This window comes from Schistocerca cancellata, chromosome 4, assembly GCF_023864275.1.
Source record: "Schistocerca cancellata isolate TAMUIC-IGC-003103 chromosome 4, iqSchCanc2.1, whole genome shotgun sequence".
Lineage (NCBI taxonomy): Eukaryota > Metazoa > Arthropoda > Insecta > Orthoptera > Acrididae > Schistocerca > Schistocerca cancellata.
In genome coordinates, this window is record NC_064629.1 from 715880983 (window position 1) to 715908677 (window position 27695).

Sequence of the window (27695 nt, forward strand, 5' to 3'; positions counted from 1 at the left end):
TAGGTATTACAATGTCCCTTACTAAATATTAAAAAAAAGCACTTACAATAATTCTATATCCACAGCCCACAAAACCAGTGTTCTTAACTCAGATGTAGCTGAATTAGTGTCATTTCATACATTTTTTTACAGGTACACTAAGATCCAAACTCAATTGTAAGATTCACACAAAACATGTAATTTATGATATTTGTATTACCAGCTTATATAAAAGTTGATTTACCACCAGTGACAACAACATTCTGCAATCGAAACAAGAAATCTCATACACATGAAATTAGTCGTCTAAAAGAAAGCCAAGCTTCATATAGCAATATGTAACACAACAGTTGTACAGGAAGATAATTTGTGATAGCTCAGTGAATCATTACAGCAAAACAAAAACAAATAATACTTTAACACCTTAGTGCCTGTGCCTGGAATCTGACTACAGTAATCACTGTCAATTAACAGGGTTATTACTGATCTCAACATTATAAAATTTTCTGTATTAATTAAAATTCAGTATCATAATATTTCACTGATGATTGTACATCTTAACATCATATTAAAAAAGCCTTAAAATTGGTAATATTTGAAACACCAAGAAAAACTCCTTCCATAATGGAAAAAAAACAATGCGCCCAGCATAGTGATGTGTTTTTTAAATTTCACTTGATCATAATGCAACACTTAAAGATTTTTTTACTAAAGAGGAAAGGGTTTTAGATGGAAATGAGCTCCCAGACAATAGAATCATAATGGAAGTTAGTTCATAAATTGAATAAATTGTCACCTCAAACAATATGAATGAAAATATCATGATAAGAGTAAGACTGAATCTTACCATTATTTCAGTTTTCCTTGAGACAGGAGATGTCACATAGCTGATACTCTTTTGACCACTGCCATGATGGTACTTATCACAACTGTTCTTGTTAGTATTCTACACTTTTTATGGTTCTTTATCATTGCTTGACAGGTATCATTACATGCAAATAACTTCTGGTGTAAAATTTCGACCATATTTTTCATTGTCCAGCAGTTCACTTTTTTGTGACAACAGAGTTCTCAAGTGCCACTTCAAGACTAGATGTTATAAAAAGAAATAAAGCCATGTTGTGTATTTGTTTTGTATCATTTCAACAAGATTCATTCAGTAAAGTGTATTGAAAAATTATAGTTTTTACAAACAACCGAACCAAATTTTCTTAAATTTTTCCTGTATAATTGATAATATATTTAAATTTTTTGTTAAAACTGAAAACGCAATCCTGTCTTCTGCAATATATAATAAGCAACAGTACAGTTCAATGCACACATGTACTGTATGGTCAGTCTGGTAGATAATTATTTTTGTGTACCATAATTTGATGATTCATCTTCTTCTGAAGTTATTTGTAATAAAAGCAACATTAAACTCTCATGCAACAGACTGTGGACAACAGACATAACTGAAAAAGAACAATGTATGGGTGGTTTGTAAGTTAATAAATAGGTGTTCGATCATTGATTAGAGTCATAGGTACAAAATGCACGTAATTATGCATACTTCTGAAGCGTTGTTGGAGTTGGGATACTACACTGTATCATGGTATTTGCCATTTCTCTGCTGATACTAAGATCCCTGAGTTCCAGCTCATGAAAAAGAGCAAATTGTAAGAACAGAAATCACAAATTTCATTTCAAGAACAGAAAGACACATTATTTGAACAGTGTTATGTTGATTTGAAGGACCTTATAGTTCACATTAAAAAAATTACAAAATTACTTGTAAATTAAAAACAGATCATCATTATTAACTGATACAATTGTTTTCACAGAAATCACAAATGAAAAGTTTATTCTACTTTTGAGAAAAACTACGTTTTCCTTACTGTGAAATGAAATGTAATTTCTGTGTTTGTTAAAATGCTGTAAAATTTTATACCAGAGACAAATGTGTAGAGCTTAATATAAACTATCCAGCCAACTTATTTATTCGTGATCATTGTTAAATGTTACTGTTCGAATTTAATTAGAATATGTAGCTTGTTAAAATTACAGAAGATTAAGATGAAGGTTGTTATTCTATAACAGTTAAAACACAAATGTAAAAATATAACTTGCCTTATGACATATATATTGAAGAAGATGGTAATGCTGATGAAATATACATTTTTATAAAATTATTGTGATATATTATTTCAGAAGCAAAGCCATACATAAAAAAAATATTTTGCAGGGTGGGGACGATATTGTATTACAAATGTAAGGGATATTAGTGGAAAAAATTATTCCTGACTGCTGGGCAACTGTTAATGGATATGAAGTCATAAAGAAATAAAAGTATAAGTTGCTGACAGTAAAGTGCTGAATGTCTTGTTAAAGCTAAATATTTCGATGATTGTTATATTTCATATAAAATAATTTTATAAAAAAAGCTGATATTATTCATTATCAGACTGTAGTTACACATATATTATAAATATTTTCATAGCTATGTATTTTAAAGCACTTGAAAGCTTTAACAGTTCCCACCCTCTTTGAAAATTGGTTTATACTTGTTGCTGCATTCCTGTGTTTCATCAATACTGAGCACTGACATCACAACTTCAGTCATCATACTTCACTCATTTTTGTTCTTATTCCACTTCAACAGCATATTTAATATTGCTCTGTATTCATATTTACAGAAAATTCAGTCGATAACAGCCTACATCAGATAAGTGATTTTGTCCGAAAACTCCCTTGGAAGAAACTGTTTCATTGGTAATAACAATGGTTCAGCAAAATGTGGCATACCTATATGTGGAACTTTATTTCTAAGTAAACTGCAGTGTTATCCATTTTATATCAAAGATATAAATGAATAATATGTATACAGACGTCAGCAGTCACTTTCTACACCTGAAAATGTAGAGAGACTTGTTTTAACTATTGTGTACTTCATGTTTTTGTTTTAGCCTAAAATATACAATTACTGATATGAATTATTTAAGAAGGCTACATAAAGAGTGTGTTTATTGTAAATGTAACTAAAGTATTGAAGAAATGTAAAATATTTTGTAAAGAACGTTATTCTCTCAGTATAAATTTTAAGAATTCAGTTGACAAATCTTTAACTGTGTATGTACCTTCAGAGTTACTTTCTGTCTCTTACATGTTTCTCCTCTGTATATGTATAATTAATGTCAATATATGGTTTATGTTACACATTTGAAAATTTATTAAATCAGTTTTATGTTTTTTGTGTTGCATTAAATCTCAGACCTCAAACAATGATGCTTTGGCATTAAGAAAAGCAAAAAATCAAACCATGTCAGGAAATTTAAATTTATGACAAACATGGCTCATGTAATTTTTTAATTATCTAGACTTCTACGAGGCAGGTGAATGAGTGTAATAGCAAAGTTTTTCTTATAGAAAGACTATGATTTATGCATTTAAAACTCTAAAAGAAAAAACAAAGTTTTCATACAGTTAATAAATTTACATTGTCGTGATGGAAATGTTTGAGAGAGAGAGAGAGAGAGAGAGAGAGAGAGAGAGAGAGAGAGAGAGAGAGGAAAATAAATGAATAACATGTATTTGTAATATTGTACAGTAGTGGATAACTTTTGCACTATAAATATTCAGTGACAGTTAATAACATGAAGACATGTACAGTTTGCATAGAATATTGCAAATGTTTTTGCTTACCAGTCAGATCATAAATAAAATAAATAAACCTTTCTTGTAAATTGTAGAATCATATAAATTCATCTTTAATTAAATACTTTTGATAAACATCTGGTAGGCAATGATCCTGATCTCTGAAAATGCACAAAAACATCACATCCCATCACATTTGGAATAGTCCGAAAATTATAGTGCATCAGAATCCCAATATCAGGTGGTGCTCAAAGCAACCCCATTTGAGAACTGCAGATATTGTGATTAATCAAAAAAAATCACTAAACTAGAAATTGAGCTTTTAGAATAAAGGGCATCCCTGAGATGAATGGGATAGTATGCAATGAGGTAACATATGTTACACAGAATTGTTGTTTCATAGATACAGAATGAGGACAATGGAGAAGACATGGAATGCAAGTGCTCAGAATAAAGTTAATATACTAAACACGAATGACCAACTTCATAGGGTCTTCTTAGATCAGCAAATGACACTGGTGTGCAACAGAATAGGAAATGAGAAGGCAAAGCCAAAGATGTAAAAAGAGGAGATGAGAAATATGATGATTCATTTTTCTGGTACATACTTCACAGTATGTGTATTGGTGTTCACTTTCTTTGGTTTAGAGATGAGTGAAGAAGACATCTATCATACGAGGAATGGAAGTTTCTTCTATGAATTTATTAGGGTTTGTTTGCTTCATATTTATTGTTTGCCATGTTCATTTTAAATTCTATCAGCCAATTTAGGAATTGTCCACTTTGGTAGTTGCACAGTCAGCACATCAGATTGCTAACCAAAGTGGCCTGGGTCCGATTCCCGGCCAGGTCGGAGATTTTCTCCACTTGGGGACTATGTATTAAAGCTAGTAAATTAAAACAAAATGCAATCTATTTAACATTTGTTTCACATTCTATCAGCTATTCCTTTGACAAAAGGAAAATTGCACCTATAAATTCTTGATGCAATATAACTGCCTTTTTTGTTCTTTTTTTGAGCAATTGTTTGTTACTTCAATTGATGAAAACAAGGGTAACTATCTCAATGTTCAAACCAAGAATACAGTTACTAGTTTTCTCCAAAGACCCATAAAAATAACAATGTTTGTAAATTACACTGACTATAGCTGCCATTTAATTTTGAAAATATTACAAAATGAAAAACTTTAAACAAGTGAAGCAATGAAATGATTTAAATTATTTGACTTACATTTGCAAGGAGTTAGTATTAAAATGATATCAGTCAAACATTTAGAGTTCTGTTATCTGGCTAAACTGCATTACATGATTGACAGTGTAGTTTATGTTATGATGTCCTCTCTACTTCTGTTGAGCTACATCACTATTAATGACTGCACCAGTGTAGCACTCGGAGTCTCCTACACAAGTAAATTAGCCCAAGCAAAATAATAAAATTCATAAAATGTCTTGAAGTGAACTCTAGTGTACAAATATTCCATACAACAGAAACTAGGTGTGTAACATGTTATCACCAACAGAAATGTTCTCCAGAGACTAAGTCCTTAATGACAATGCAACACCAGGGGTATGGTGGTTCCAATAAGAAGTCTGTTTACTGACATGGCATGTTCTAGTATATGCCTCTCAACAGTCCACCACACTTACAAGGAACTCTTACTGTCGATTGTAGGACACGACTGTCAACTGTAAGATGTGACTCCAGAATGCAACTGCCAGCTGCAGCTGTAGTCTTTGGGCCGCATGTTATAACACTGTGCAGATGGCTGCATTTGACCTGTTTGATTAGCTATCACTGCTGGAGGTAATGAGCTTGGTGCTCATCGTCTTCCTGGCCAGATAATGTCATTGTCATCCCTGGTTGGTGTTAGTGGGAAACGTGGCAAAGTAGTTCCTTTGCTGAAGTTAACCTCTCATGAACAGCTGCCAAGACTCATCCTGATCACTATCGTGCCAGTGGAGCAGGCAACCTGAAACACAGTGATGTGGGAAGGGATGTATCTGGCAGGGGTAGCCAGAGGATCTAACATCCCTCCTCCCAAAGGAGGGGGACGTGAAGCCTCTTCTTCTTTGGTCACTAACATGGATTGTGGACGATGTCCATCTGCATCCTAGCCTCTTTGCTGATGCTGTGGCTCTACACATCCAGGCCAAGTGCCATGCATTAGCAACAGCAGGTCATTGGCATGTTTGTTGAAACGCCCAATTCTCTCATGTGGGAAGATGCATCGTTAGTACCTGCAACTAAAAAAGGGCTATAATGTCTGTAAGACGGGACCACCATGAGATGTGATCAGGTTCTGGATAAGTGAGATGTGTGTGTCTGTGTGCTGTCCCTAGGAGACCATGGCCCTGGATTGAGAGCTGCTGCTGTGCTTGGCAGAAGTCAGTAATGCCCACAGTGTCCTGATCATGGGACACCAGCAAGGACAGGAGGTTCCGTGTCTGGCACCTGTGTGACCTTTCTGCTGGTGACACATTCTTATGGTGATGCTTCTGTAAGAAGAAAGACACATGAGGAGGGCATCCTCTTCAGGGTGACCAGCCACTAACTTCATATTTGTCCTGGAACATTCGAATGAACTGGTTGGTAGCCTTGTTGGTTATTCTGTGAAGGTGCTGTATGCCTTGGGTGGTTGTGCAGAAGGAGAAAAATGTTTGATTCATAAGGGGGGGGGGTGCCACATCCAACTCAGTGGCTTGAGGAAGACCTTCTACATTGAAGATCTTGTGTAATGCCTGGATTGTGTGGTACATGCCCATGTTGTCCATCTGTACCATGTAGGGGATAGGGGTAGTCCAAGTGTGTGTCCAGCAGGATGAGCCAACTCACTCCCCAAAAAGGTCCAGTGGAATGGAGGTGGCTCTAGGCAGGGAAGAAGGCAGTGGTGAAAGGAACCCACCCATATTTGTGGCACAGATGCAGGCAGCCAAATTGTGAAACCTGAACCCCAGATACTGAAAGAGATCTAGTCTCAAGATACTGGCCACTGTATGTGATTTCATCACTAAAAGCAGAATTTGCACTACAGAATCTTTATACTCAATGGTACAACACAATTTCTTTAAACAAACTTCAGCCTTGTGACCTAGTTTCTGACAAAATAGCCACTTGATGCATTTGTAATAGCAGGACTGTCTACTGTGGGTCACAAAACACTGTAAGCAAGATTTGACTCAAGAAAAGGTACTAGCTGAAGATTGTGTACTCTTGTTCTAAGGTGTAGCCTGAGGCCTAGGTGCCTGGGAACATTTCTGATTCTGTTTCCCTTTATGAACATCCACATTCTTAAATTTTGTCTGAGAAAGTTGAGTTCCCTTATAGTCAAGGAACTGTTCTGTTTGTGTTGCCTATTTGAAAGCTTGACTAACAGACAAAGATCATTCTAGTAGATAAGGTCCTGCATAGCCCTGTATCTGGAGCATGGACAACTAACATATCCTTCATGGCAGTATCCACATAGAAAAGAGCACATCTTAGTTTTCACACAAGGAAAGACAGTGGTGTGTAAGGCCTTGCATAGTAGCAACCCATTCTTTATATGATTGGTCAGACTTACAATAAAATTTACGGTTTGCTCCCAGACTCAGAAGCTTACTCTGAAAACGTTCACTTAACCTGTCCTTGACATCTGAATAACTCAAGTCACAGTGTCTTCATCTGGGTAAAGTGTCTGAACCAGTCCATAAACATAATAACCAGCATTAAACAAGAGAAATACATTTAGTTAAATTGCCTGACATCCTGTTTGCAGTAAAATGTTGTTTCAGTCTCTCCACATAACTAGCCTACTCTTCCTGTGCCATATTCAGTGGATGAAAAGGCAGTGGCAGGCATCAAATTTCTACTTGGTGTTGTTCCTGTTCCTGTAACCAGTGTAACAACAGTTCCTGAGTGGCACTTAACTTTTCCAAAGGAGCCTGCAGGGAGTGAAGGAAGTTAATCGTAACTCACAAAGTATCTTAACATGAAATCTGGTACTAATGTATCCCATACTACAGAAACACAGTCAGTGACAAGTTATCACCAGCAATAATGTCCTCCATAGGCTAAGTCCTTAGTGGCAATGCAGCACTAGTGCTTTGGTGGTTCCAATAACAAGTCTGTTTACTAACACTGTGTATTCCAGTATGACATTTCTCAACAGTCCACCACACTTAAAGGTAACTTTGTAACTGCAACTACTGACTGTAAAGCTTGGCTGCTGACTGTAGGATGCAACTCCAGAGTGCAACCCCCAATTGTAACTCATGCTGTGGGATGCAACACATGGATGACTACACTGGATCCACATGATTGGCTGTCACTGCAGGAGATAATGAGCTCGTTGCCCGTTGGCTCCTGTGGCCAGGTGATGTAACTGTTGTCCCTGGTTGGTGTCTGTGGGAGGTGTGGCAAAGTGTTCCTTCACAGAAGGCAACCTCTGTTGAAGAGCCACAGAGACTTGCACTCCTCACTGCCTTGCTGCAGAGAAGGCAACCTGGATCACAGTAATGTGGGAAAGGGTATATACAGAATGGATTGCTGGAGGATCCAGTACTTTATTTGAAAAGAACAAGATTAATTTTCTTCACTGTCCTCATAATAACTGAACTTATGCAGTACATCTAATGATGTCACTATCAAGATGATGTTAAACTTTATCATGTAGGAGAATGTGATTCTAAGCATCCAAGAGTGATCCTAAAGTCTGATGGAACTCCACTTAAGTGGAGGTTCTGGTTGAGAGGCATGAAAAATGGGTGAAGTTTAAAACTTTTTTCATACAAGGATTGTTTTTATTAAAATGAGGATTTTACCACTTCACTATACATACATTCATGAATAAAAAAATATATATTTTGTGTCTCATAAGAAATTAAAAATTGTGGCTGCAGCCCCTGTCAAAGTATGCACCTTGTGGCACGTCCTGGTTTGTGCGAAGTGTTGTACAGACTCATCGCATTTTCTGAAACCCATAAAAATAGAAAGTTCTAAAAATAAGAATGAATTTTGGCACCAGCTGATAGGCTTTTGAAAAATATCTTTGAAAAAAGACAGGTTTTTGAAAAATGTGTTAATTTCTTAGCATGTTTTCATAAGTTCAAATTAAAAAGAAATTAAATTTGAATAAAAAAAATTGTCTTCATAAGGCCAGCTAGATTTAATTATCTTTCATTTTGTAAAGTCAAATGAATTTGTTAATCAGTCGAGGCTCTAGAATGCTTTGCGCACTGAAAAATTTTATTTAGAGAAAAACACGTTTGAAGTAACAAAAACAACATTGTTTCAGAACTTACTGTTAATCTGTGATCCCACGACTATAGGAGCATCCTTCCTCTTCCTCAAAAATGCTTTGGTTCTGAGTCTGGTGCTATATTTTTTACTTCACGCTTTGTTAACAAACTGGCATTCCTTACTCCACCACAGTCACATGGTTCCTGTCAGATAACTCTGCAGACTTTTTGCTGTTCATTCCTCTGATAATCCCTAATGCATTCATCATCTTTATAACAGATTAATAATGTTCACTGAATACACCTGCAACTATATATGCTATTATTACAACAGCTTTTGCTCCACAAGGAAGACGTTTTGGTACCAGTTTCCAAATGCACACGTTGAAGCTCTCATTGTCATTTGACACATTGGTGCCAGTGCATTTTTTAAGCAAATGTTCACTGAACAGAAATCTGTATTCTGGTTGAATCTCTCCTTGAACTATTTCGTTGAGTCTATAGCTGCCTATATTTTGACTGACACACAGTTCCATTCAGCACTCTATAACTTATATAAAACGCTTTCACAATCAAAAAATCCATTTGAACACACAATCTATATAATTCAGGGATACAAATTATGAGATCAATTTTTTTCATTTTTCTTGACCAAACCTCCCCTTCAACAGACAGATCCTACTGCAAATTCCATACTGCAATAATCAAAGTGAAGTACATAGTAGGCCTACACCAAGCAATGTGGCACAGTGGTTAAGACATCGGAAATGAATTTCAGATCATGATGTAAGACTTCTGTGATTTTCCTGAATTGCTTAAGACAGATGCTAGTACAGTTCTTCTGAAAAAGTGCTGCAAACCTCAGACATGTCTGTAACTTGGACATAAGCAAGAGACATCAAATTCATATTAATAATTCATTATTAAAAAAAGTGTGGCATTGTTGCCTGGGAAATCCTGTGGAGTGAATTCAGCCACGTGCTGGAAATAGTGTTCTTCCTCCATATTCCCTAGCTCATTTCCTTTCAGATATGTGAGAGCTGTGTCATACATGTATTTGTGGAGTGTAAGTGGATTTAATGGATGCGGGTATAGTGTAGTGTTATGTTTGTGTTGTATAATGATGAGAGACCAGTGCCAACATATAACCTGCTCCTCTCAAATAATGCTAAAAGGGCTGCTAGCTTAATGCACCCATCTAATGGTTGGAACACCATCAAGTGTCATGCCCTCACTGCATGAGACAATGAAGAAGGGTTTGGAATTTAATCCAAGACAGTGGCAGAAAGACTGGTGATCAAGAATTTTACACCATCATCTCTCCTTCCCTTGTGAGCCAAAACTTGACAGTGAAACTTCCATCCATCACCAGAATTTGAACCAGCTTGCACTCAGTTGAATGCCACTCCATAGGTGTGTGTTAGTGAACTCAGCTACAGAGGTGAGTATATGTATATTATTTCAATGAATAACATAACTGAAGAGGAAATCACTCATTTAGACAAGTGTGGAATATCAACTGAAGTCTCAAGGAACCTGAATATTTCTTGTTACCTGAATATGTGTCAAATCATAAAATATTTTGCTAGAGATCTAAGATAGTGTGCAGCCCTTTGAATTATCAAATGGATTGGCAGCAGATAAAAGAAATGGTACAAGTCAAATACACTCCTGGAAATTGAAATAAGAACACCGTGGATTCATTGTCCCAGGAAGGGGAAACTTTATTGACACATTCCTGGGGTCAGATACATCACATGATCACACTGACAGAACCACAGGCACATAGACACAGGCAACAGAGCATGCACAATGTCGGCACTAGTACAGTGTATATCCACCTTTCGCAGCAATGCAGGCTGCTATTCTCCCATGGAGACGATCGTAGAGATGCTGGATGTAGTCCTGTGGAATGGCTTGCCATGCCATTTCCACCTGGCGCCTCAGTTGGACCAGCATTCATGCTGGACGTGCAGACCGCGTGAGACGACGCTTCATCCAGTCCCAAACATGCTCAATGGGGGACAGATCCAGAGATCTTGCTGGCCGGGGTAGTTGACTTACACCTTCTAGAGCACATTGGGTGGCACGGGATACATGCGGACGTGCATTGTCCTGTTGGAACAGCAAGTTCCCTTGCCGGTCTAGGAATGGTAGAACGATGGGTTCGATGATGGTTTGGATGTACCGTGCACTATTCAGTGTCCCCTCGTCGATCACTAGTGGTGTACGGCCAGTGTAGGAGATCGCTCCCCACACCATGATGCCGGGTGTTGGCCCTGTGTGCCTCGGTCGTATGCAGTCCTGATTGTGGCGCTCACCTGCACGGCGCCAAACACGCATACGACCATCATTGGCACCAAGGCAGAAGCGACTCTCATCGCTGAAGACGACACGTCTCCATTCGTCCCTCCATTCACGCCTGTCGCGACACCACTGGAGGCGGGCTGCACAATGTTGGGGCGTGAGCGGAAGATGGCCTAACGGTGTGCGGTACCGTAGCCCAGCTTCATGGAGATGGTTGCGAATGGTCCTCGCCGATACCCCAGGAGCAACAGTGTCCCTAATTTGCTGGGAAGTGGTGGTGCAGTCCCCTACGGCACTGCGTAGGATCCTACGGTCTTGGCGTGCATCCGTGCGTCGCTGCAGTCCGGTCCCAGGTTGACGGGCACGTGCACCTTCCAACGACCACTGGTGACAACATCGATGTACTGTGGAGACCTCATGCCCCACGTGTTGAGCAATTCGGCGGTACGTCCACCCGGCCTCCCACATGACCACTATACGCCCTCGCTCAAAGTCCGTCAACTGCACATACGGTTCACATCCACGCTGTCGCGGCATGCTACCAGTGTTAAAAACTGCGATGGAGCTCTGCATGCCACGGCAAACTGGCTGACACTGACGGCGGCGGTGCACAAATGCTGCGCAGCTAGCGCCATTCAACGGCCAACACCGCGGTTCCTGGTGTGTCCGCTGTGCCGTGCGTGTGATCATTGCTTGTACAGCCCTCTCGCAGTGTCCGGAGCAAGTATGGTGGGTCTGACACACCGGTGTCAATGTGTTCTTTTTTCCATTTCCGGGAGTGTATTTTGTACCATCAAAAGCTACGCTAAATTTCCAAAATTTTTATTCAAAATTTCTACATTTTGTGGGTAGTGATTGTCCAGTTATTTCATTCTGGAAAAGTTTAGACAGGCACAATGATTAACACATAACATAAGATGGCAATTTGTATTGAACTTCAGCTCCTTGCAGAGTAACATTTTGCAACAGAGGTCTTACAGACAAGATGGGTTTACGCTCCTTTTGAAGACATTTCTTTTTATTGAAGCTACACTATGTGATCAAAAGTATGCAGACACCAGGCTGAAAATGGCTTACAAGTTCCTGGTGCCCTCCATTGGTAATGCTGGAATTCAATATGGTGTTGGCCCTCACTTAGCCTTCATGACAGCTTCCACTCTTGCAGGCATATGTTCAATCAGGCTCTGGAAGGTTTATTGGGGAATGGCAGCCCATTCTTCATGGAATGCTGCACTAAGGAGAGGTATCGATGTTGGTCGGTGAGGCCTGGCACAAAGTCAGCATTCCAAAACATCCAAAAGGTGTTCTATAGGATTCAGGTCAGGACTCTGTGCAGGCCATTCCATTACAAGGATGTTATTGTCATGTAACCACTCTGCCACATGCCTTGCATTATGAACAGGTGCTTGATTGTGTTGAAAGATGCACTCGCCATCCCCAAATTGCTCTTCAAAAGTGGGAAGCAAGAAGGTGCTTAAAACATCAGTGTAAGCCTGTACTGTAATAGTGCCAAGCAAAAGAACAAGGTGTGCAAGCGCTCTCCATGAATAAAATTACCACACTATAACACCACCACCTCCGAATTTTGCTGTTGGCACTAAACATGTTGGCAGATGATGTTCACCAAGCATTTTCCATACACACACCCTGCCATCAAATTGCCACATTGTGTTCTGTGGTTCATCACTCCACACAAGGTTTTTCCACTGCTCAGTTGTCCAATGCTTACACTCCTTACACCAAGAGGGACAGTGTTTGGCACTTACTGGCACGATGTGTGGCTTATGAGCAGCCGCTTGACCATGAATTCCAAGTTTTCTCACCTCCCGCCTAACTGTCATAGTACTTACAGTGGATTCTGATGCAATTTGGAATTCCTGTGTGATGGTCTGGACACTATTACACAATACAACCCTCTTCAACTGTTGGTGGTCTCTGTCAGTCAACAAGTGAGGTTGGCCTGTATGCTTTTATGCAGTACATGTCCCTTCATGTTTCCACTTCACTATCACATTGGAAACAGTGGACCTAGAGATGTTTACGAGGGCGTATGACACAAGTGCCTTCCTATTACCTGACCACGTTCGAAGTCCATGAGTTCTGTGGAGCACACAGTTCTGCTCTCTCACGATTCCTAATGACTACTGAGGTCACTGATATGGAGTATCTGGAAGTAGGTGGCCGCACAATGCACCTAATATGAAAAACGTATGTTTTTGGGCGTGTCCAGATACTTTTGATCAAATAGTGTATTTTAATGCTTTTATGCCTATGATCCATTTATACTGATCAGCAAGAACATTATGACACCAACCTACTATTGATATAAAAACCCCCAGGTGATAGCAACATCACCTGCTAATCCACCAACTGGCCATTTATCTTAGCAGATATCACCAACTCCCAATGGTTTCACTTTTTTTCAATATTATTGATAACTAACAGGGAATAATATTATGATAGAGGGGTATTGTAAGGATGTGCCCCACTTGGAGCCATTAATCATGTGCTTTGAAAAAAATGATTTCTGAATGACAGGCACTGGAGTGTGTTCGGCGGCGGCGATCACACATCGCCCTGAGCTGTCACTTTCAGGTCTGGAGGCAGTCACGCAACTGGTACATGACGCATTGCCTCTGAACTGTCACTTTCAGTGGTTTCCATGCAGGTGTGGTGAAAGCTGGTCTATTAATGACGCAGGCAACATTACTCATCATGTGAAAGTGCTCTCAAAGGCTGAGTTATGTGTCTCAGACAGCTCTAGTGGAATGCGCTTCACGTACAGTATGCCAATAAACTAACTTGCTACGGACTTTGGTGTCACAGAAAGAAAGAAAACAAGCATTGTTATCGAACAATAAAATTATTTATTTGTCATCCAACTTAAAAGTAATTTTACATTCTCATATGCAGATACAATAGCACTTTTTTTGGTAAATGTTCTTGAGTCGATGGATAGATGGACAGCCATAGAATTCCAGGTTAGAATAGAAGCAAAGTTAAATATTTGTCGCATCCAGGAGATTTTGTCATTTCCCTTCACATAAACGATGGTGTCCATGTGATCAAATAATTTAAGTGCAGCCACCATATCTTTATAGGATATACCATGATCATCCCAATGAATTCCATGATAAAAATTAGTCAACTACTTTGTGCTCTTCTGTGTTTTAGAGCACTTCACTTGCTTGAAGGGGCTTGGTGATTCAATATTTGCAGTGAAAGTCTCAATTATTCCAGCGTCTTGTGTGTACACTACAAACGTAACATCTTTAAATTCAAACTGTCTACACTCTCCGTCATAGAATCCTTGTGCTTCTGCAATGATGTTCACTTGCTGACATGCCATCATCAAATGATCAATGTACATGGCAGTACCTATTCATTTATATGTCTCGCTGCACAACACCTGTGAGCAGACAGTAGTTGATTACATGGTCATGTAGAACTAAAGCATATGCAGCAGTGTGTTCTGGGAAATTTGTGGATGATTCAAATTCAATTCACACCTCTATAGGTCCAGACTTAATTATCTCATTCTGTTTAGAGCAGTCTGTTACAATGATCAGTGAAAGCTCTTTGAACTTAGATGGACCTAGTAGGAACCCCCTGCCTCTCCTTAAGCAGTTTCATGGTAAGAAGGACGAAACCTTGCATACATGTCATACGCCAGGCTGTATATATTTTGATTCCATTGCAGATATAGATTGTCATATGGGTAGAATTCTGAATTGAGGTAGACTTTGGCATTAGTTAACTTAATAGCCCATGTTTGTCTGCTCGCACCGGTAAGACTGGGTACTCAAAGGTCTCCCATGAGTGGAATGTCAGTGACAGAAATGTATCTGAATTCAGGGCTTTTGAAAGCTTCAAACACTCCTCGTTGGATACACTGATGTGAGGCATTTTTCATATTATCTTGTTGATTGTGATCATATTCTCTTCTTGAGCTCCTTGAATGTATGAGTTATTGTCCATCGCACTCCGCACCAGAATGAGTTCTTGTTTAGTGTTCATAATAATCTGTTTCATATCCTCAAAGTATCCCATAAGCATTTTTAGAGGTATACATGCAGTAAATCACTTGTACTCTTGAGCTGCTCTATCCTCTGGTTCGTCTATGACCCATCCTGCATTTTCTAAACTATGCAAATCTGCTGGTGATGCCGAGATGTATGTTTTAAGGGTCAATGTTATGCCAACATTGTGTGTATGGTTGATCTCAGAGCCATTCAGTTCATAGCGAATCTCTTGGAAGAGGAATGCTAATGCGTTACGGGTCAACTTGGATCTCACTGTATCGCTGCCATCATTTTTCTTGAATGACCCCTAGAGATATATGAAACTCTTGCATGGAAGCGTGAATGTGTCTTGGTGCTGTATGACAATCGAGATTCCATCATTCTTGTTAAACGTGATTGTAAGGTTTATGGGAGAAGTATTCCTGATGTATGGTTCTCTCATCATACTCTACTGGACTGGTTATATTGAGTGATGACATCATTGTGCTGCTTCAGACCAACTGATTTAAGAAACTCGTAGTTCGAAGGTGTTATCACTTTGCTGTTTGGTAGCGAAGTGGCGTGCTGTGGATTGCGTGCACTTGTTATATACCGCATGCCCATCCTGTCTTAGATGTAATCGTAGAATTATTTCCTCACCACAAAAGTAAACAAGTTGATTATTCTGGTCCACAATACGCAGCTCCAAATAGTCCAATGTCTGAGCTGTCACTGGAAGGTATACTGCATTGGCAGGGGTCTCAAAAATCTTATACCCCGTTGCCACTGAGGGGAAGAATCCATAAATAGTGTGAATGAGAGTATCGTTGAGATAGGATTTCATTGCAATGTTACTCTAGACACATATTGTGCTGACTAGGAGTATGTCCACTGATTCGACTCGTAAAATTTAGTTGGATCCTTCTTAAAAATCTGTTCTTTTGTGAATCCCAGCAGGTGTCCTATTGAACCTTTCTGGTTAAAGTCAATAGTTGCATTTACAGTTCTTATTTCAGATTTAAGTGTGTTGATGTTTGCATGTAGTTCAATACGTTTTCTGGACTGTTTTAAGACGTCGTTAAAATCGTCGGTATTGTATGCACCAGGTTCTATCTCCAGAATATCTTTTTCACCATTAATATCGAGATGCAGTTTGTTGTTAGTCTTGGTGATATTCGGGATGCTGTTGTACATCTCCAGTCCTATCAATGCAATACTCCATTGACCAGTGCTCATATCAATTGGCGATAAGTAATTCGATTAAGAACTGGGAGCCTTTCGGTGGATGCTCCCAAAATGGTGGCTAATATCTTTAACAATCATTTCCTAACAGTCACCAACCAAATGGGATGCCAGGGTTCTGTGAAAAAAGTTACAGAATACTTGCATAACACCTTAACTAACAAAATAGATGAGATGCATCTTCGAAAAACTACAGTGATAGAATTGGAAAAAATAATTATGTCTTTAAAATGTAAAAATTCTGCTGGAGTTGACAACATTTCCAGAAAGTTACTGAAATACTGTTGTAAAGAAATAAGTACAGTCCTCCGCCATATTAGTAATACATCATTGGAAGAAGGTGTTTTTCCCGACAGGCTAAAATATGGGCTTATACGACCAATTTACAAAAAGGGCGAAAAGACTGAGGCTACAAACTATTGACCAATTTCATTACTCTCAGTTTTCTCCAAGGTACTAGAGAAGTTGATGCATAGCAGAATGGTTGAGCATCCTAGTAAATATAACATCCTCAGCAGTAGCCAGTTTGGCTTTTGGAAAGGGGCATCAACCATGGATGCAATACATGCCTTTGTTGACAATGTTATGGAAGCCATAAATAATAACATCATGGCGGTTGGAATATTTTGTGAACTATCAAAAGCTTTTGACAGTGTAAGTCACCATATTCTCTTGCATAAAGCCAAGACCCTTGGAATGGGTGGAACCGTAGGCAAGTGGCTTGAATCCTATCTGTGTGGTAGAAAGCAGAAAGTAATCGTGGAAGGACTGCATGGTGGCCAGGTATCTTCAGAATGGGGCTCCATTAATGCAGGAGTACATCAAGGCTAAGTATTGGGCCCACTGTTCTTTCTAATATTTAGCACTTAGCACTATGTACAGAATATGGGAAAATACTCATGTTTGCTGACGACACCACTTTATCAGTTAATAATCTCTCAGGGAATGTGTCAAATGAGGCTGCAAATAAAGCTTTTGCGGATTTGACAAACTGGTTTGAAACCAATGGCCTTACAGTCAACCTAAAAAAGATAAATTACATTCATTTCTCTTCTAACACAAATGTTACTAATGAAATGAACCTAAACATGGGGGAGCACGAGATTTTGAAGGTTGAGTCCTCCAAATTCTTGGGTCTGCATATAGATAACAAATTGAAGTGGCACCACCATATTCAAGATATGTGCAAAAGGCTAAGCTCAGCAACGTTTGCCTTAAGAATAATTTCAGACACTAGGGAAATGAGCACAATAAAAACTGCATATTTTGGCTATTTTCACCAACTTACGGCCTATGGTATAATATTTTGGGGAAATCAACCAATAGCAAAAACAGTGTTGCATGCACAGAAGCGAGCAATAAGAATTATGTGTGGAGTACATCCTAGGCACTCATGCAGGGATCTGTTTAGAGTTCTACAAATCCTTACACCACCTGCCCAATATATTTTTTCCCTGATGTGCTTTGTTTCAAAAAATAGCAACTTATTCAAAATCAATAGCTCATACCACAGTTATAACACCCAAAGGAAACTGGATATCCGTTATGAGCTAAAAACGACGGTGGCTGCAGACAGGATGCTGGTCATAAAAGAACGGTGTGAGGGTGGCCAGAAAGGTAGATAAGATCTTACTTGGCTTGGGAGAGTAAAAAATTCGTTTTTGGGAATGAAATATCGGCCACGCTTTGTAAAGAGCCAATGTGCCGACGGTCTGCCGTCAGGATGCGGGGTTTGTTGACTCAAGCAGTGCAGGAAGTAGCGGGAAGAATGGTGGTCGGATACGGCCTAAAAAGAGGAGCTTGAGTGGGTGATCAGACGCCGTTTTCCCAGAAAGGCAAACACGGATGCTGTTCACATTGGTTAGAGTATGAACTTTCTTGAAGAGGGGGAGGCTGTTGCTGAACAGGTAAGATTTTGCCAACTTGAAAAAAATAAGACATTGGCTAGCGTTCAAACAAACTTTTTCAAAGGGGAGGGGGCAAGTTTTAGAACGTTTCCCATTGGGAGAACGACTGACAACTTTTTTGATTGGAAGATGAGTGTGTTTCGGTGAGAAACTGGGAGCAGAGAAAATTTTTGTGACACCTTGGGCATGAATTTTCACTCAAGGCTAGGAGGTATTCAAATGGTCAAGGGAGACACACTTGGAGACTGCAATCTTCAGATGGAACTTCCTTCCAGCGTGTGACGTGACCAGTGAGTGGCAAGATTTAGCGCGCAATCCACATTACAGCAGAGAGGAAATATAGTAAGTTCTTGTTGCCAAAGCAAAGGAAAGATGAGAATGGTTAGGAGAATATAGGTGTGTTTCTATAACTTAATGGGATCTTGTTTCAAAATTGCTCTAAGTAAATGGAGGCTCACTAATGTTTTAGGCACTTTGGGATTTTGCAAGTGACGTTCTCCACCCGACAGCAGATTGCAGAAATCATCATGTTCCAAACGGTATTGTGTACTTGCTGTTTTTTCGATTAATTATAAATTATTAATCTGATCCTATTATTTAATCAAACATTGCGAGCTTTTTCGCACTATAGCCCCTTCTAACTGAGTCTGTTTAAAGATGTTATGTTTTAATTTTCTTTTATCTCCAATTGTTCAGATTAACACTGTGCCATTATCAAACCATGTTTGTTCTGGCCTTCATTTGTGATTATATAAATTGGAGCCAATTCTGACCATTCTTTCATTTCAGTAGCTAGATGAACCTCATACCCTCTTATTATTACTGATTTTTGTAAGGACTGCACTCCAGGCTCGTTTGCTAGGTCCATTAATTTTCCAATATTTCCACTGCTCGATAGACTTTTATTTCCTACTTGAATCCTAGGGGAGCCATCTGCACCTCGGCAGGGTTCAGTTGATGCAGATTAGAAGATTCTTCATCTTCTTACTGAATTCGAACTGGGACTGTACAATCACAAACATGATGAATGAAGGTAAGAACTGCACAAATTCAAAGTGCACAAAAAGGTACGATTACAACAAAAATGTGAGAAAAATGTATTATAGGCACATCAGAAAAGTTAAGCATAGCGCTCAACAATCAAGAGTGCAAATATTTGTGTAACTTAAGTGGAAAACAGTTTAACCAAGATCGTAATGTGATGTACCATGAAAGAAATGTGTTGGCGTCCGATGTGAGTTGGCCTTGAGCCACAATACATTTATTAAAAAAAGTGAAGGAAGAACTGTTGTGGACCCCCATGCACTCTGCTAACAAAAAAATCAAATGGCTCTGAGCACTATGAGACTTAACTTCTGAGGTCATCAGTCCCCTAGAACTTAGAACTGCTTAAACCTAACTAACCTAAGGACATCACACACTTCCATGCCCGAGGCAGGATTCGAACCTGCGACCGTAGCTGTCACGCAGTTCCAGAATGTAGCACCTAGAACCGCTTGGCCACCCCGACCGACACTCTGCTAACATGTCTAATATAAATCAAATACTGTATTTGATTAAAAACCAGTGTTGTTGTTGTGGTATTCAGTCCTAAGTCAGGTTTGATGCAGTTGTCCACGCTACTCTATCCTATGCAAGCCTCTTCATTCCGAATAACGACTGCAGCCTATATCCTTTTGAATCTGCTTACTGTATTCATCTCTTGGTCTTCCTGTACAATTTATTCCCTTTCACACTTCCTACTATGCTAAAATGGTGACCTCTTGATGTCTCAGAACGTGTCCTGTCAACTGATCCCTTCATTTAGTCAAGTTGTGCCACGAATTTCTTTTCTCCCCAGTTTTATTCAGTACCTACTCATAAATTAAATGATCTACCCATCTATTCTTTAGCATTCTTCTGTAGCACCACATTTCAAAAGCTTCAGTTTTCTTGTCTGAACTATTAATCATCATCGTTTCACTTCCATACAAGGCTATACTTCATACATTCATAATAGACTTCCAAACAGTTAAATCTCTATTCAGTGTTAATAAATTTCTGTTCTTCAGAAACGCTTTTCTCAGCATTGCTAGTATACCTTTTATGCCCTATCTACTTCCACGATCATCAGTTATTTTATGGCCCAAAAAGCAAAACTCTCTCTTCCTAATCTAATCTCATCAGCGTCACCTGATTTAATTTGACAACATTCAAGTACCATCGTTAGTCTTTTGTTGATGTTCGTCTTATATCCTCCTTTCAAGACACTGTCAATTCCATTCAACTGTACTTCAAAGTCCTTTGCTGCCTCTGATAGAACTGCAATGTCATCGGCAAACCTGAAAGTTTTTACTTCATCTCCCTGAAGTTTAATTTCTTCTCCAAATTTTTCTTTGGTTTCCTTTAGTGCTTGATCAGTGTACAGACTGAATAACATTAGGGATATTTACAATCCTATCCCACTCCCTTCTCAGCAGCTACTTCCCTTTCATGCCTCTCAATTCTTATAACTGCCATCTGGTATCTATACAAGTTGTAAGTAGCCTTTCACTCCCTGTATTTTACTCCTACTACCTTCAGAATTTCAAAGTGTATCCCACTTAACACTGTCACAAGCTTTCTCTAGGCCTGCAAACGCTTTACATGCAGACTTGCCTTTCCGTACTCTATCTTCTACGCAAAGTTACAGGTTTAATATTGCCTTGAATGTCCTACTTTACTCTGGAATCCAAATTGATCTTCCTCGAGTTCGGTTTCTTCCAGTTTTTCAATTTTTCTTTAAAGAATTCATGTTTAAAACCAGTATAGCCCAAATAATGACGCTAAAGTCCTCAAAATGAAAACACCGTGTTTTCGTTACCAGTGACAGTAACAGAAAAAAGATACAAGTAAACAAAGAAATACTATATTTTGTGGTTCTGGTGGTATGTCAGATAAGGTCATCAGACAAAGTTCGAGTAAAACAGACTGTCAGGTAACTGATATAATAAGTGAATCATTTAGTACAGGAATACTCCCAACCATCAACAGGTGTACAGATACATTACTTTCCGATTATGCTATTGGTAAAAAAATCGGTGGATCAGTTTCAATCTTAAAATACTTAGGAGTAACTGTTCAGAGCGAAATAAAATTGAATGACATCATAAAACTAATTGGAGATATACCAGATGCCGTTTCATTGAACGAATATTAAGAAAACGCTTATTCATCCACGAAAGAAAGGGCTTACAAAACAATTGTTCGATCTATTCTTTGTACATTAGTGTTAGATCCTAAGTAAATAGGACTAACAGAAGAGATATAGAGCATCCAATGAAGAGTGACATGTTTCGTCATAGACTCGTTTAGTAACGCGAAAGTGTTATGGAGATGTTCAACAAACTTTACTGGCAGTGGCTACAAGAGGGACGTCGTGTACCAGTGCAAGGAAGGTCTTCTGTTCAAATTGCGAGGGCGTACATTCGAAGAAGAATCGGACAACATATTACCTTCTACCACATGTCTCGTGAAATGTACGTTAACATATATCGCAGAAATTTGAGCTCTTACAGACGGTTATCGTCCGTCTCGTTAGCTGAGGGGTCATGCGAAGGATGCGGGTACAATTCCCGCAAATTCCAGGGAGATTTCCTTGGCGGGAGTAGTGGAACGAGTGCAGGCAGCCTCGTGATGCCAGTAGAGGATCTACTTCACCGAGTAGAAGCGGTTCCAGACCACAAAATCTGACAATGGCCGCGAGAGCAGTGTGCTGACTGCTTACCCCAGCCGGCTGGGGTGGCCTAGCGGTTCTAGGCGCTTCAGTCTTGAACCGCGCGGCCGCTACGGTCGCAGGTTCGAATCCTGCCTCGGGCATGGATGTGTGTGATGTCCTTAGGTTAGTTAGGTTTAAGTAGTTCTAAGTTCTAGGGGACTGTTGACCTCAGCTGTTAAGTCCCATAGTGCTACGAGCCATTTGAACCATTTTTGCTGACCCCACGCCGCTCCACATCGCGTCCAATGACGCCAATGACAGAGGATGACGGTGTTCCAAGTGCTGCAATTTCGGTCGTTACCGATGGGCCCGTCAGGTCCATGGACGCACTTCAAGTTTATGTTCACGGAGGTTTATAGATAGTCATTTTTCCCACACACCATTCGCTAATGGACAACAGAGAATGTGAAAATTAATATGCTAGCGGAGTGCCGGCCGGAATGGCCGAGCGGTTCTACGCGCTACCGTCTGGAACCGCACAACCACTACGGTCGTAGGTTCGAATTCTGCCTCGGGCATTGGTGTGTGTGATGTCCTTAGGGTAGTTAGGTTTAAGTAGTTCTAAGTTCTAGTAGGGATTTTTTTTTTTTTTTGGTCTTCAGTCTACTGACTGGTTTGATGCGGCCCGCCACGAATTCCTTTCCTGTGCTAACCTCTTCATATCAGATTAGCACTTGCAACCTACGTCCTCAATTATTTGCTTGACGTATTCCAATCTCTGTCTTCCTCTACAGTTTTTGCCCTCTACAGCTCCCTCTAGTACCACGGAAGTAATTCCCTCACGTCTTAGCAGATGTCCTATCATCCTGTCCCTTCTCCTTATCAGTGTTTTCCACATATTCCTTTCCTCTCCGATTCTGCGTAGAACCTCCTCATTCCTTACCTCATCAGTCCACCTAATTTTCAACATTCGTCTATAGCACCACATCTCAAATGCTTCGATTCTCTTCTGTTACGGTTTTCCCACAGTCCATGTTTCACTACCATACAATGCTGTACTCCAGACGTACATCCTCAGAAATTTCTTCCTCAAATTAAGGCCGGTATTTGATATTAGTAGACATCTCTTGGCCAGAAATGCCTTTTTTGCCATAGCGAGTCTGTTTTTGATGTCCTCCTTGCTCCGTCCGTCATTGCTTATTTTACTGCCTAGGTAGCAGAATTCCTTAACTTCATTGACTTCGTGACCATCAATCCTGATGTTAAGTTTCTCGCTGTTCTCATTTCTACTACTTCTCATTACCTTCGTCTTTCTCCAATTTACTCTCAAACCATACTGTGTACTCATTAGACTGTTCATTCCGTTCAGCAGATCATTTAATTCTTCTTCACTTTCACTCAGGATAGCAATGTCATCAGCGAATCGTATCATTGATATCCTTTCACCTTGTATTTTAATTCCACTCCTGAACCTTTCTTTTATTTCCATCATTGCTTCCTCGATGTGCAGATTGAAGAGTAGGGGCGAAAGGCTACAGCCTTGTCTTACACCCTTCTTAATACGAGCACTTCGTTCTTGATCGTCCACTGTTATTATTCCCTCTTGGTTGTTGTACATATTGTATATGACCCGTCTCTCCCTATAGCTTACCCCTACTTTTTTCAGAATCTCGAACAGCTTGCACAATTTTATACTGTCGAACGCTTTTTCCAGGTCGACAAATCCTATGTATCCTAGTAGGGATACAAGTTTAAAATGCGTCGCAAAATATTTTGAACTGTCGACCAGGGAAGAGACAATTCCAGTGAGACAGCTCGAGCACTGGCTACAGAATCTGAGGCACGTGCTGCACGGACGACTACAGCTAACTTCATCAACAACTTCCATGGGAGTGGGCCTGCCTTCCTCTCCCTGCTGCATCACCTAGCTCATCTGTTTCTTCAGATTTGTCGAACGTATTCTGAAGCCAATTTATCGACGCTGGTCGTCTTCACAACTGTTTCTGTCGACGGTATTTCCGCAATGCACCGCTGCTATTGCTGCTGTTCTGTTAAATACAACTTTACCAGCAGCGCACTGTCTTTCTTCTCAACAGGAGAAGAAAACTTCAAATTTCTTAAACCTTTACATCAACAGTCACTTCACAAAAGAAATCAAAACACGTCGCCACGTGGCAACCAGTATATTGACGTCAAAACAGGGAACATTTCACATTATAACTGCTTGCAGCGCCATATACCTGGTGGCAGAAAGTGGAACTATTTTTATTTTTTTAGCAGACTCCACCAGTGCACTGGTCTATGAACATAGCCGGCATGTGTGACCGAGCGGTTCTAGGCGCCTCAGTCTGGAACCGCGCGACCGCTACAGTTGCAGGTTCGAATCCTGCCTAGGGCATGGATGTGTGTGATGTTCTTAGGTTAGTTAGGTTTAAGTAGTTCTAAGTTCTAGGGGACTGATGACCTCAGATGTTAAGTCCAATAGTGCTCAGGGCCATTTGAACCATTTTTCTATGAACATACCTACGTGTTTCAGCGTCCTTCAATTTATACTGCCCACAAAGCAGCACTTGGAACACCATTAGTTTAATTGTAAACACCCGGTAGATGAATAAATTCCCATGCATCAGAGAATTGTTGCAGTAAGAAAGCAAAATATCCATTGCGCCATCTTGGAGTCGTTTCTAAGAAATGCTGTTTTGATCGTTTGGCATTGAGATATGTTGTGTCGGTCGCATCAAAAGAAACTGATTTTGATTTTTTCTAGGAAGTCAGCAACTGGTAACAGCAGACTGAAAGTAACATTTTTTCACTCGACATAAAAACGCGTGGATCGTATTATACTTGAAATAAAGTCACATGAAAGTTTTTTGTATGCTTTCATTCCACATATTTCGCTTATGTAACTGAACCGCTTAAATTTGGACTACTAATCAACACTGGTGACGGAAGACTTTCTCTGCCTCGTGATGACTGGGTGTTGTGTGATGTCCTTAGGTTAGTTAGGTTTAAGTAGTTCTAAGTTCTAGGGGACTGATGACCATAGATGTTAAGTCCCATAGTGCTCAGAGCCATTTGAACCATTTTGACAGAAGACTTCTGGCATAATAAGTCACCCTCGTTCTGCCAACAGCTTTGTCAAAGAGGGCGCAGGAGGGGACAGAGGTTCTGGGCATTCTCTAGTCCTTGAGGTGGGAAACTGCCACTAAATGTGGAAGAATCAACAATGATCAACTACATGAGGATGTAGAAGGCAATCATCCATAGGTCAAACTTTCGTTATGTTGTTCTGTTGTGGTTGGCAGGAGAGCCATCACCGTGTTACTAGAGGAGGTCGAAAGGCACGCGTTTTAGCTCACGCAGGCAGGCGTGAGGTCTGGAGCAGGACAAGGAAATTAGAATTTAGAAAAACGGACGTAGCTGGTGGAATACTTGACTTTAATCCATTAATGATGAACGTCGCTCTTGACGGTACATGATTCACAATATCAATAGTAACTGATAATGGCGCTTTGCTAGGTCGTAGCAAATGACGTAGCTGAAGGCTATGCTAAACTATCGTTTCGGCAAATGAGAACGTAAGTAGGCAGTGAACCATCGCTAGCAAAGTCGGCTGTACAACTGGGGCGAGTGCTAGGAAGTCTCTCTAGACCTGCCGTGTGGCGGCGCTCGGTCTGCAATCACTGATAGTGGCGACACGCGGGTCCGACGTATACTAATGGACCGCACCCGATTTAAAGGCTACCACCTAGCAGGTGTGGTGTCTGGCGGTGACACCACATTCCTCCCCCGCAAATCAGCGTACGGTTGTGGCATAAGGCTTCCGCCCGCCGTGGGGAGGACCCCATGTTGACGTATGCGACGAGGTGCGAAGCCTAACAACAGGCGAGGCTGTGCCACCCGCACCCTGCCATTCGGACCGCGAGGAGCTAGGAAACACCTGGAAACCTGCTCCAGGGTGCACGCTAACATGCGGTGTATGCGCCCGCAGAGAGACAGGAGGGGCCGAAGGGTCGACCTCCATCGGGCCTGTGCACCCGACGGGCGAAGACGACATATGGTCCAGAGCGGGCAAGAGTTCCATGTCGGAGAACAATTGGTCACGGGAAGCGATCGGCGGCGCGTGACCCAGGGAGGCGCCCGGCAGTTGCAGCGACGCGTCCACTGCGGGCGTCGCCGGCGGGAGAACAGGCGGCGGCGGCGGTGGCGGCGGCGCGTCGCCATGGGGCAAAATGGAAGGCAGCGTCGGCATCACCTGGGGCTGAGGCGAGCCAGTAAATGGGTCCCCAGGGCGCTGACCGGACGGCTCCGTCGCTGAAAGCAGACGGGGAGCGGCAGATCCCGTGCGACGACAGAGGCGCAGCTGATTGAGATGCCGATGCACCTCACCAGAGGCCCCCAAAACCAGATACATAGCGCGGCCGAGGCAGCGAAGAATGCGCCCTTCGAGCCAACGCCGTGAACCTCGGTAGTGGCGGTAGTAGACAACGTCGCCTGGGGCAAAAGCAGGTGTCTGCCGCTGCACAGGAACCTGATGCGGCGGATTTAGCAAAGACATCAAGGTTCAATGAGGGCGACCGTGCAGCAACTCAGCCTGCGAGCGACCATCTCGGGGCTGAGGGCGATACGAGGACAAAAAGAGCAATAACGCGTCCTCCTGAGAATGCGACTCTTTTAACTTCAACATCTGTGACTTGAAAGTCCTGACCAATCGTTCAGCGGCACCGTCTGACTGTGGCGAAAACGCCGCGGACGTCAGATGTTGAATACCATTGGCCTTACAGAATGACTGAAATTCTGCGGACATGAATTGTGGGCCATTGTCAGAAACAATAGTCTGTGGAAGACCTTCAATGCAAAAGATAGCAGATAAAGCTTGGATGGTGGCAGATGACGTCGTGGAAGACATCCGGACAACAAAAGGAAAATTACTGAATGAATCTACCACAACCAACCATCGAGCATTCCAGAATGGACCAGCAAAGTCGATGTGTAAGCGTTGCCAAGGGGAAGTGGCTTTTGGCCATGCAAAGAATTTCCGCGGTGGTGCTGATTGTTGTTCGGCACACACCATGCAAGAAGAGCACATATTCGTAATCGCGACATCGATTCCGAACCAAGTACAGTGCTGACGAGCAAGTTGTTTCGTTATCACTATACGCCAATGTCCTTGGTGGAGAAGCTGTAAGACAGAGGACTGTAACGAACGTGGGACCACGACCCTGGGCTGATCATTATCAGAACGCAACAGCAAAACACCACGTCGTACAAAAAGTCTCTCCTAGTGAGCAAAAAATCGGCGAACCAACAGATCCACGATCCGTGACTTTGACAAGGGCCACTGTGTAGCAACAAAACGTGGCTGTAGCTACACGACGAAAATCAATCGGAAACGATTCGACCACGTCATCGGTTTCCGAATCAATGAACATGCAAGCAAGTTCGGAGGAATCGAATGCTCTATCCTCAGCAACAGGCAAACGGGACAACGCATCGGCGTTTCCGTGCTTAGCAGTGGACCGATACAAGATATCGTAGCGGTACTGCGAGAGGAAAATAGACCAGCGAATGAATTTCTGCACTGTACGTGGAGGTACAGGCCTGGTCGGATGAAAAAGCAATGTCAAAGGTTTGTGGTCTGTGATTATGGTAAAGTGACGACCATACAAGAAATCATGAAACTTCGTAACACCAAATACGAGAGCCAATGCTTCTTTCCCGATCTGTGAATAA

At 41.0% G+C, this 27695-nt stretch overlaps 1 protein-coding gene and 1 long non-coding RNA gene across 2 annotated transcripts in view; one reads left to right on the forward strand and one right to left on the reverse strand.

The window, feature by feature from the left end:
* LOC126183735 (uncharacterized) overlaps positions 1-3661 on the reverse strand; it is a 153633-nt gene extending 149972 nt beyond the window's left edge. Inside the window, exon 1 of the long non-coding RNA XR_007536799.1 lies at positions 1843-3661. This is a non-coding gene — a long non-coding RNA (uncharacterized LOC126183735). The remainder of the gene's footprint in view (positions 1-1842) is intronic.
* The window catches only part of LOC126183729 (uncharacterized), a 345488-nt gene that overhangs the window by 238030 nt on the left and 79763 nt on the right, over positions 1-27695 (forward strand). The gene's annotated exons all lie outside the window — the stretch shown is intronic.